The sequence below is a fragment of the Corvus kubaryi genome, unplaced genomic scaffold, assembly GCF_017639235.1.
Source record: "Corvus kubaryi isolate FWS band 111438036 unplaced genomic scaffold, C.kubaryi_AGA036_p1.0 37334, whole genome shotgun sequence".
Taxonomy (NCBI): Eukaryota; Metazoa; Chordata; class Aves; order Passeriformes; family Corvidae; genus Corvus; species Corvus kubaryi.
In genome coordinates, this window is record NW_024581108.1 from 17602078 (window position 1) to 17613419 (window position 11342).

Genomic DNA, 11342 nt, shown 5'->3' on the forward strand with positions numbered 1-11342 from the left:
ATTTAGGGATACACACATATCCAATGACACACATATCTCATGCAGAAGAGCAGTGTTTTGGCCCCTGGGAAAAAGAACAAATAATGTTTTAGTGGGTCAAGACAGATCTTGTCCCTCATGATGGATGTCAAGTGTTTGTTTCAGCTATTTCCTCAGTATTTTTATTTGATGGCTTACCCTCTGTGAAGCTACAGTCAAAGCAGTGGTGTTTTATTTCCAGCAAGGCAGGATCCAACTGACTACTGGGACACGACTCTGATAATGGCTGTGTCCATGCAGAGCTGAAAAACCCCTCTGACACATCACTAGCACTGCCCAGAGCAGACAGTCTGGATTCCTGTCTGTGACTGGGACCAGATCCCAGGGTCTCTACAGAATGTGAAGCCCAGGTTCTACACCGTATCTGGAGATCTGATGCTGCTCCCAGCTCCTCTGCTGGCTGTGTGTCCTCCTTTGTGACATGTGAGGGACGAGGAGGCCACAGGCTGTGGATGTGGCAGCATCTGTCAGGTGCAAACAGAACTGTGGAGAGGGGTGGAGAGCAGCGTTGGAGTTTATTGCTGTGCACTGTGCCATGGCTTGGGAAGGCGTCGTGTCTCTCCCTGGCTCAGAGCTATGCAATACCTCCATCTGTACTTTTGAGTGAGATATTTGTCTGCCCAAGAGTCATTTTTACAGCCTGAAGGGTTTTTTTGTGTCTCTTTTCTGAGCTGGCTGCCGACTCCAAACCCTGATCCCCACCAGAGAAACCAGTGCACCTGGTCAGAAGAACAGGCACAATTTACACCCTCATATGGCACAAGGTAAAACAGTCATCACAGGAGTTCTTCAGAGCACTCAAATTTTAGCTGTGCAGGGTGACATCCACATTCTTATCCAGGTGCTGGCTCATGGGGGCTGCACAGCTCCTGTTCCAGTCCCTGTAGCCTTCCCCTGGATGAGGCATGCTGACCTTCATTCACTCCTGCATGGGCCAGATGCTCTTCCCTGCCTCCCTGCCTGGCTGTGCTCAGCTGCTGCACCACACCCAGGAGCAGCGACTTCATCTCTAAGCAAATTCCAGACCTGTACCAAAGTTTTGACAGCAACCTTCCTGTATGACAAGAAGTTGTGAAATATAGGCTTATACTGTATTCCCATTCCTGGCATTCATCTTGCCCAGTGATTTCTGCTTGAACAAAACAAACAAACAAGGAGCAGCAGCAATTTTTAGCAGATGAATCAGAGTGAGCTATCTTTATCTATCTATATATAAAAACACCTTTTTAAAAACTTTTTTTTTGATGCTGTATTATTCATGTTCCCAAAGCTGAAGAAGTCCAGATTATAATAATAATAGGCATAATAAACATGCCATATTAAGTGCAGTGCCTAGGAAGACTGTTCCCAGTCTGCTGTCTCTGGTAAGCAAAGTAGGGTTTTAACTCTGCATGTGGCACCATCTCATGGACAGCCTGGCTTATATAAAGGACTTGAGAGGCTGAAGGCAAGCACAAAATTATCCAGCATGAAAAGCTGGCTTCATGAAAGAAAGGGGAACATTTTCCAAATAAACAAAGCCAGGGCAACAGGAGTAGTTACAGTGGAGGTGAGGTGGGAAGAATGAATTACATGTTTTGTTTGCATCTCAGGAAAGTGCTGCTTGGCCAGGAAATAGGTAAAAATAGCTGAAAAGCATTTGTAGGGGTTATCTGGGCTAAGTGTGACACAAAGCAGAACAGGAAGGCCTCATCCCAACAGGTGGGAAAGTAGTTTTTCCACGTCTCTTTTGACTCACTTTGCTATCCTGAAATCCAGTGAGAAGGTGAGCCAGGCTGTGTGCATCCAACACCTCCCAAAGCCTCTCAAAGGGTTCTGGAGGGACAAGCTGGAAGTCTCTACATTTTCTATCTTCTCTGCCATCTAAGCTGGATATGTAGATCTAAAAAAAAAAAAAAAAAAACCCAAACCCTCACCTGCTGTTTCTTTCAAGCAAAATGGAGAAAAAACTGTGTGGATGCAAACCTGTTGGGTTTTCAGAGAGCTTGAAAGGGCAGGACTGAGGTGCCTGTCCACCTGCTGATATCTGGGCTTCAGAAGGAAACTTTTAAGTGTCAACAGTGGTAGAGAAATGGAAGAAATGAAGGAATTGAGCAAGGCAAACAGGAAAACTTACCTCCTTCCCTGAAATATCCCTCTCATTGCAGGCAGAGGTAGAGGAGCAGAGACCTCCCCAGATGCCAGTCCTCATTCCCTACAGACACACACCCAGGAGGGGCTCTGCTGCCTGTCCCTCACAAAGTCCTTGCTCCAGTGTTTTCTCCTCCCAGAGCAGGACCCGTTTCTAATGAGGAACGTGTAAAGTTATGCTGGTGTTTCAGGTGTGGAGGGAGAGCTGGGTAGGGTTGAGAAGTGCTGCTGGGTTGCCAGGCAGGTTACAAATGCACTCTGTGCCTCCTGATTAATCTGCCACCTCACACGAGAGGTGATGCAGTGCTCTCTTCTGCATTGCAGATTGTGCTCCCGCCGTGCCCTTTCCCCACCACCTTTCAGAACCCTCACCTGCTATTTCCCAGGCACTCATTCAGTGTCTCACAGTGCATTCATTGCGTGCCTGAGCCGTGTGTTGTTGCCTGCCCAGGCTGTAACTGTGTCTGCAGACTGAATCCAACCTCACAGGTAGGAAAGCAGCCCCTGGGGCCACATCCTGGCCATCCCTGCCATACAAGGCACGATCACATTAAAGGAACTGATGGCAGAGGGGCACAGTAACATTTGCCTGTGTCCTGAATGGGAGTGAGTAACACTCCCTTTCCTGTGTTCCAAAGCAAAGCAATGTGTGCAGATGGTGGATCCTGGATGGGAACATCCAGCTGCTGTGGGTGCTGGAAAGAGGAAAGGAGTGGGCACAGCCCTCCTGGATTGAAGGCTGACAATGAGTGAGAGCATCCCTTTTCCCCGTTCAGGTCTGGCAAGGTCAGCCAGCTCCTGGTGAACTGTAGGAGCCCTGCACTGAGTGACAGGAGCATGAAACAGCTCCAGCCTGGCCTGAGCTCTGCTGCATCCCAGCAGGGGCATTGCCTCGAGCATCCCGTGGTGCTCCAGCTCTAGCAGCAATGCTTCTCTTGTCAGCAGCAGGCAGCTGTGATTGGCAATGGCAGCAAAATGCTTGATTACTTTGGGATAGGATAAACTCAGGAGTGGAACCAGGAAAAGAAAAAAGTATTTTCAACAAGTATGGAAACCACTTTTAACCCATGCGCAGCCAGAGGTGGGATTGCATCCCTTCCATCTTTTTATTTTGTGATGGAAGTGCTGCATGTTTTTTTTTTAACCAATCTGCCTCCCTACTGCTACCAAGGAGTAATTTAGCCAGGGAAATGTTCACTTGAAGTTTGAGTTGAAGCCCCAGGAGAAGTCTGAAATTAAGAGTGAAGGTGACCTTCCTAATGAGCAGGGCAGGATTTTTTTGGCATAAGCTGTTTACCATACGGAGACAGAATCCTTTGACTCCTGCACTTTACTGCTATGAAGGTATTAAATATCTACTAATGCTACATCAAATTGTCCACAGCTCACCAAAGCCCTTGGTTTTTAAAATGTCGGTTGCATTGTGTGTCCTTCTGGCTGAACCTGCTGTTCCCCAGATGAAGGAGGTCTCCCATCAGTGAGGAGCTCTGCAGTCAGTTCCTGTCCTTCTGAGTTATGGCTTTTCCTGGTGACTCCAGCTTGAGTCTTCCTCACTGCAGCTGCAATCCACATCTTCTCTGTGCCATCAAGCACATATTTCCTTTTTCCCTGGAGCACTCTTTGATGCTTTTGATGGACATAGTCATCTATAGGTAAGTCTAAAAATTACTTTACTTGCATTATTTCTTTCATCAGAGAGAAGAGCAAGAAACTAAGCCACATGCACTAAGTCCATGCACATTCAGACAATTGAGGAAGAGCAGGTGAGTGATGGAACAGCAGCCTTTCTGTTCAAGGGTGATGCTGAGCTTCAGTGACATTGCACACAGACCTTTCCTCCAGAACTGAACTCTGCTGAAGGTGACCTTGGGATCTGAGCAGAGAGAGCCCAAATGCTGAGATTTCTGTCTCAAAACCAGGTCTGTCTGTGCAGTTGTGCCCCAAGGAAAGGAAGCCTGACCTCAGCAGCCAGACATCCTATAGTTCCCATCCTAGGCTATGCCTGCTTTCAGTTACCCTGTGCAACTACTGCTTGCTCATGCCAACGAAGCAGAAGCCTCCCCTTTCCACAGCTGAATGCACTCTGCTCCTCTGCACATCTCCTTCTATTCCCTGACCTGCCTTGTCTGCCCCAAGGCATCCTGCACACTGACTTTCTGTCCTCAGATTTGTTTTGCTGTCGTGTTTTGTCTGTGGCAGCCTCTCAGCAGAGAGCAAACAAGCGGCCCTTCATCCACCACTTGCATGATTTATAACCCTGCCAGCACCTCCAGGGCTTCCAGTCACCACATGGGTTAATGGCTGCTACCAGAAGACTTTGCAGTTTTAGGCTTCCTTTAACAAGTGTCCAACATGCACCTGAAATGTAAGTGCTTTGTTTGATTATTCTTTGGTTCAGCTCAGTCCAAGGTCAAAGCCAAGAACAATACAGAGAAGCAATAGTAAAACACACAAAAGCCCTCTGCAAACTTCTCTGCAGGGCTCCAAAGCACAAGTGTATTTTTATTCTCCCTGTGGCTTTCAGAGGGAAGCTGGGAACAGCGTCCCTGTGTCACAGATGGGGAAGCTGAGGCGCACAGCAGCTGAGCACCAGATCCCAAACTCGTTCAAAACAGGGATCAGATTCTCCTTGGTTTCAGTTGACTTCAGTTCCCAGAAATTTAGGTGAGATGCCTGGTTTGTTCATGATAAACAAGCTTTCCTAACCAAAGCGAAGGTTGTTTCTTTAATGCGGGAAAGTGGCAGTACTGGGAGGGAAGGAAGTATGGCAGTGGAACTGAGCTGCTGAGCCCGTGCGAGGAGGGAGGGGAAAATAGAGAGATCTCATATCTGAGACCCCAGCATTAATTCATATGTTGATGAATGCCATAAATTAGATTGCAATCAGTCTGCATTCTCCAGGGACCTATTCCATGTAATGAGGCAGAGCCAAGTCTGTTCCAAATCCAGAGAACTTCTGGAGACTCCGAGCGCGGTTCCTTCCTTCCCCACCCTCAATAAATAAATGACGTTGGAAAAGAGGAAGGTATTAACTGTGAATGGATTTTAATTGACGCAATGGTAAATTCATTTCATAATCTTTAATTAGCAGAGATGCTTGCTGGAAATGTAATTTACAGGAAACTTGCTCCTTTGCTTGGAAATCACTGGAATGTCCTGGTGATGGTACTGAAAATGGGCTGTGGTCTCTGTAAATAATGCAGGAAGGCCCAGGACGAAGGATTTTGTCTCTGAAGCAGGCAGAGCAGGCAGATTCTGATCCTGGCTCCAGTCAAACCTCAGTCCAGCTTCCAGCTGCAGCTGAGAATCAAGCAGGAAAAAATGATTAATGTCAGATGATGGCTGGGTTTGATGGTCCGAGTCTGTGGTTATCCAACCTTCACACACACAGCCCCTCTTCAGCTCCTGACCTTATCCTGAACCTCACTGCTTCCTGCAAGCTGTGTCCCCTGTCGTATGTTTTTCTCAGTCTCCTGAGATCCTATGGATCCCCTCCTCCTGCTGTCTTCCATGAACCCTGACCCACACAGGCCCCAGAGTCCATCTCCTGGCACAGCTGACTTGGTGACTGGGGCTGGGGAGTTTTCCAGAGCAGCCAAGAGAGCAGGCAACTGTTGAAACTACTCTTCTTCCTCCCACATGTTCTCTGCTGCAGGAAGCTTTCTCACCTCAGGACACATTCAAGGCTCATCACTTTGGGAACGGGACAGATCATGAGGGAACCCAAGCAAATTCTGAGAGCAAATTCTGAGTGGTTGAATGGGAGACATCCAGAGGTTCCTTGCAGCCAATGTGGCTCTGAGCCTCTGAAACCAAATTACCCTGTCTGGAGCTCCCAGTGAAAGAAATGGCTGTGAGTCATGAGTGGTGATTAAGGACAGCTTTAGGTGCAGAGACTCAGAATAAAATCACAGTGCTCGCTTCTCTGCTTGTCTTCTCTCTGTTCATGCTCCACTTCTTGCCTGCTTATGCTGGGATGAAAGCAAGCTTCCTTTTATCTCAATTCCTAGCAGAGCTAGAGTTGTCCCAGCAAAGGGAATGTGAGCCAGTTCTACTCCTGAAGTCTGTTGACATGTTGCTATAAAAAACCCCAATTATTAGGAGAGGAGGAAGAGAAAGAAAAGATATTCTGCTTTTCCATGCTGAAAACTTGGTGGGGTGTAATTGAGAGATCAAAACTACCTTGGCAAATAATTGGTGCCAGCTGGGAAGAATTAGCTTGACGTGTAAATCCCATGTTGGGTTTGTTAAGCCAGTCATGAGAAACCAAGTCCTTCCCTGTTAATCTGAAGGCACTTTGCAAGGAAGCCATGGGGAGAGCATTCCCTTTGCCTTTTAATCAAGCATGGTCTTCACAGGTGTGTGTAACACATCCCCTGTGCCTCAGCTTCTCCTTGATGGCACTGAATTTCTGGTGTAGAGCTCCTGGGGGGTGTGGGTGTGATTGGAGGGGGGGTAGATCTTTGTATCCCATATCTGCACCCACAGCCAGCAGCCTCTGCCCACCCGGAGTTATCCCAAAGCTGGGGAGTCCAGCAGGGACTGTGCTTGTGGGTCTGTGCAGGTAGATCTTCATTTGGGGTGGCCTCGGAGCATTCCTCATGAGACTCAGGGATGGGCTGCTACGTGGATGAATAGGTCCAGCCTCCCTCATTCCCGTAAATAAAGGGGAAGAAGCAAAGCTGAAAAGAGACGGCTTTCTGGATGCAGCAGGGAGCTCCTGTTTTCTTTCCCCTTCATTAAATACTGTGTTTTCCTCTAATGAAGGGGCCATCCAGAGCAATAATGAAACTCTTCTCATATCTCAGTGCTTCAAATGCCACTTCCTCTTCCCGCACTGAGAAGAACCCAGGCTTCAGCAGCTCTGAGGGTGGGCTCCTTGCTGCTGCCTTGCTGTTTCTCTAGCAAAATAAAAGCAAAATTAGTTCCCCTCCAAGAACTGCAAAGCACCCGTGCAGGGGGTTGTTTCATTCATCCCTTCTCCTCCTGCATCAATAATGCCTTAATCTCCTTCCCGCTGGGCTCTGCCGTGTGCTGCGTCGACAGAGAAGGGCAGCATGGTGCTCCTGCAGGGCTTTAGGGCTGCCTTTTCCACACACAGGCTGCTCTGCCACTATCCATGTTACCCAGCAGGGAGTCACCACTGGGACACACATAAATCTGACTGGTCTGCGCTTCACCTAAGGTCTTGGTTTGGGGTGTGTTTCTATAGGGCATATCATCACTGGCGTATACCATCCCCAGGTATAGGGAAATCTTACATTTCCCAGGTTACCTGGCACCCCCGGGGACATCTGAACAGCCCAGCTCTCCACAGCATTAACAAGTGTCCCCTCTTCATGTTAGGGGGAATTATGTCCCCTCAAAGCTATGAGCATCCTCACTTCTGTTAGAGCTTCAGCAGCTAGTGCCTGCCTCCTGAGAGCACCTGGGAGCTGCAGAAAATATGAACAAAAGCAATGTGATGAGCCAGAGGGTGCTTCAGGAGGAATACGTGCCAGGTATCTCATCAGCTTCAGGCATCCCATCAGCTCCAGGCGTTTGCCCCTCAGATAGTCTTGATTTTGCTCAGGATGGGGCAGCCCCTCTGCTGTGAGGATGGGTAGGGATGGCAGCAGATCCAGGAGTGACTGTGCAGACACAGTGGATGGCCTGTAAGTGTCTCCTCATCTATCATCAACACGAAGTTCAATTACAGCCTATTGGGGTTTTCTCGATTTGCCAGTTAATTAATAAAATCTGCATCGCAGATGAGTTCTATTTACATAAGAGCTGAAGGAGGCAAGTCTTCATCTTAATAGCAGTGAATATTCAGATGTCAGATTAACTCATTGCTCTCTGCTTCAAATTGCTATTTACTTGGTTGTGTTATAAAGATACTCTGTATTTCCACTTTCTTATTGTGAAAGAGGCAGTAATGGGATGTTTGTTTTCTTGAGCCCTGGTTGTTTCATTGAAACAACTTCCAATAAACTGCAAAATTGGCTCTGTGTGAAGGGAGGACTCCCTGGCTAGAACAAGAGGTGCCTAAAGGGACAACGACAGAGACCTCTCATATCATGGACAGCACGGAGCTGTGAGGGAAGGATTGCTGCCCTTTCCTCATAACCAGGTGTTTCTGAAATTAGGCAAGCAGTAGATTTGACACAGACAGAAGCAAGTCCCTCTTGCATTCCCACGGAGTGCGACTGCATTGCCCATCCTGTTGCCACACAAGTCCACATGGGATTTAACAAAGCATTGGTGGATGTTAAACCCCATAAGCTGAGTATGGCTTTGAACTGATGGAGACCCTTGAACCACAGACCACCAAAGATGGGAAGAGTGGGCCAAGACCACTTTGTATGTGCCCTGTTTCCCTTGATTTCTTTGCATCTGCTGCAGCCACTGAACAAGCTGGGTGGGCCTTTGGTCTAAACCATAAAGCCATTTCTACAGCAATTTAGCTGATAATTTGGAGAAAAGGCAATACGGGGCCCTTTGCTTCTACGGTTGCTGGGAATCAAGCAGATGTGTCTGAGAAGGCCAGTTTGTAGGAATATCCTGAGTGGTGATGGGTTTTTGTCTCCCTTCAGAGTTGTCATGAGCAACATTTTAAGGTGACAATGCCACTAGCCAGCCCACTACATAGAGTAACACAGTCCAGGAGAGAGCTTCCCTTTGGATATAATCCACACCTGACCTTTGCCTGCTACTGCCTCAGCATTGTCCTTGTCTGATGAGCTTCTTGAAGGACTGAAGAATTAAGAGGTTGTGGCAGTGCCAAAAGAAATTAGGGAATGTGATTGGGAAGGAAACCTGGGAAATGAACCTTGCTTTTTAATCAACGTACCAAGCAAAGCAGGGCTAATCAGCATTAATCAAGTAGAGCACTGTTGTTAGATGGAGGCCCTGCTTTAGAATAGGGGCTCTACTAATGACCCAGAAAAAGCAGTAGGGCCTTTCCAGCTAGAATTCCCTTGCCCAGTGATTGATCTGCTGATCATGTATTGATCTACTTTCCCAAGTGCACAGCAGCTTGGGCTCTGCATCATTTCTTCTTTTTGCAACAGAAGTACCTTGTGGTCTCCCCTGGAAGTGACTCACATGGCAGCAACCACCAGTCAGGCAATAAAACAGCATCCAGTGGGAGTGAGGCATTTTTGTTTTCATTATTCAGACAGCATGTGGGTGTGTGGCTCTGCCCCAGCAGCAGCTGTCATCTCATAGGCAGTACCCGCACTCTGCTACAGCAGGAATTCCCTTGGAGAGCAGCCACCACCCCACAGAGATGCCCAGGTGGTGTGGGAGAGGCTGAACACAGCGATGCTGAAGCCATTTCCCTCAGAGATGCTTTCAACTCAGCTCTTCCTGAGCCCAAGTTGGACACCTGCAACCTGAGCTGCAGTTGAACAGCGGGGACAGAAAGGAATCTCCTTTTACCCCCAGGGTGTAGAGATTGCCCCAGAGGGGCCATGGTGGCCGTATCTACACTAGACCTGAGAGAGAGGGCCCTGTCCCAGAGTGGTCTGCCCTCTTTCACCATTAGCTAACATCCTCTGGCCAGTGACTCGGCCCAGCTACAGGGACAGGCAGGCCAGGACCCGTTCCCATGTGACAATATGGATGAAGTCACCTGGCTCTGAGGAGACCTTTTGGTTTGACTCTCAGATGGGGGCTGTACCATGGCCACTGGCCTGCGACCAGAACCGGGCCTGTTTTATTTGGCTAGCTACAGATCAAGGGGCTGTTGTGCTGGATACTCTCCTCCTGCACAGCAGGAGCCATTCCCAGGTGAAACAGTGGAGAAACTGAGGCACGAACCAGTTAAGGGACTTGCCTGGAGTCAGTGGCAGAGGTAGGAGCTCAGGCTTTCTAGGATGTGTCACATCCCTCTCCACACCTAACAGGAGCCTCCAAGAGTGGATTTCACGTTCTGAGGTCATATTCCATGTTGCCTTTCAGCGAGCGATATGAGTGCTATCTCTTCCACTTCCATAATTAATTGTTTACAAAGATTACTGTCAGTGCTGTTGAGCCTGGGCATGTGGGTGATAACCTGGAGGCTGGGTGCAGTGGGGAGGCTGAGACATGCTCTGCTTTCCAGATGAGGCAGCTACAATTTTTGGAGCCCTTGTTTCATTCCATTCGGAAAATTCTCCCGCTGCCTTGCTGTCCCCAATGTTTGAAGTGCCAGGCATGAAAGCAAAGGCAAGTCAATCAGATGTGCAGAGGCCTACTGGAGATAATTGCTAGGCTCTCTCCCAGACAGCTGAGTCAGCCGGGGAGAGGAACATCATAGAAGTGATGTCACCAGTTCCTCTGTGATCTCTTCTTCTTCCTGAGCAGAAATGGTCAGAAAAACAGCTTCTGAAGAAGCCATGGGAAAAAAAACAGAGTTGGTCTTAAGGGAGTTGGGCAGATGGGCCCATCATCTGCCAGGGAGGAAGGGAGGGCAACCATGAATGTGCTCAGGAGACTTTAGAAAGGAATTTATGGGGAACTCAAAATCGGGCTCTTTGCAGTGGAACACAGCAGGAGAATGAGCAGCAGTGGACATCGTGTGGAACAAGAGAGGTTATATATACATGCTTCTTAGGTTATATATACATCTTCCTTATACAACACAGATTTTTTTTGTGAGAGCAGCCCAGCAGTGGGACAGATGCCCAGAAGGGCTGTGCAGTCTTGGCCTTTGGAGGATTTTAAGCCCCAAGCAGACAACGCCCTGAACAACCTGGTCTCAGCTCAAGAGCTGACCTTGCTTTGGGCAGGAAGTCAGACATAAAGACCTCCTGAGCTCCCTTTCCACTTGAATTATCCTATGGCCCTAGGAACACATCCTTCTCGGTGCCCGAGGGGACAGGGAGAGAGAAGGTTCAGAGATTGAAGCTGTACACCAAAGAAAGCCCTTCCAGAAATATGGGGAGGTAAATACAGAGATGCCTTGACATGGAAAAGGGAGTTTATTCTTCACTGGAAATTTCTAGGAACAGACTAGATGCATATGGATCAGGACCATGTGGGCAGACTTAACGTGACTTTGTGTGCCTTCATGTGTGAGTCTTGGTCTCTGAGGTGACATTCCTGGTCTCCTGCCATTCCAGCACTGAGCTGGACCTTCCTGAGGTTGGGTGCTGCTCCTCTACCTTTCACCTTCAGCACTCTTGGCATCCTGGGGATATCATGCCTTT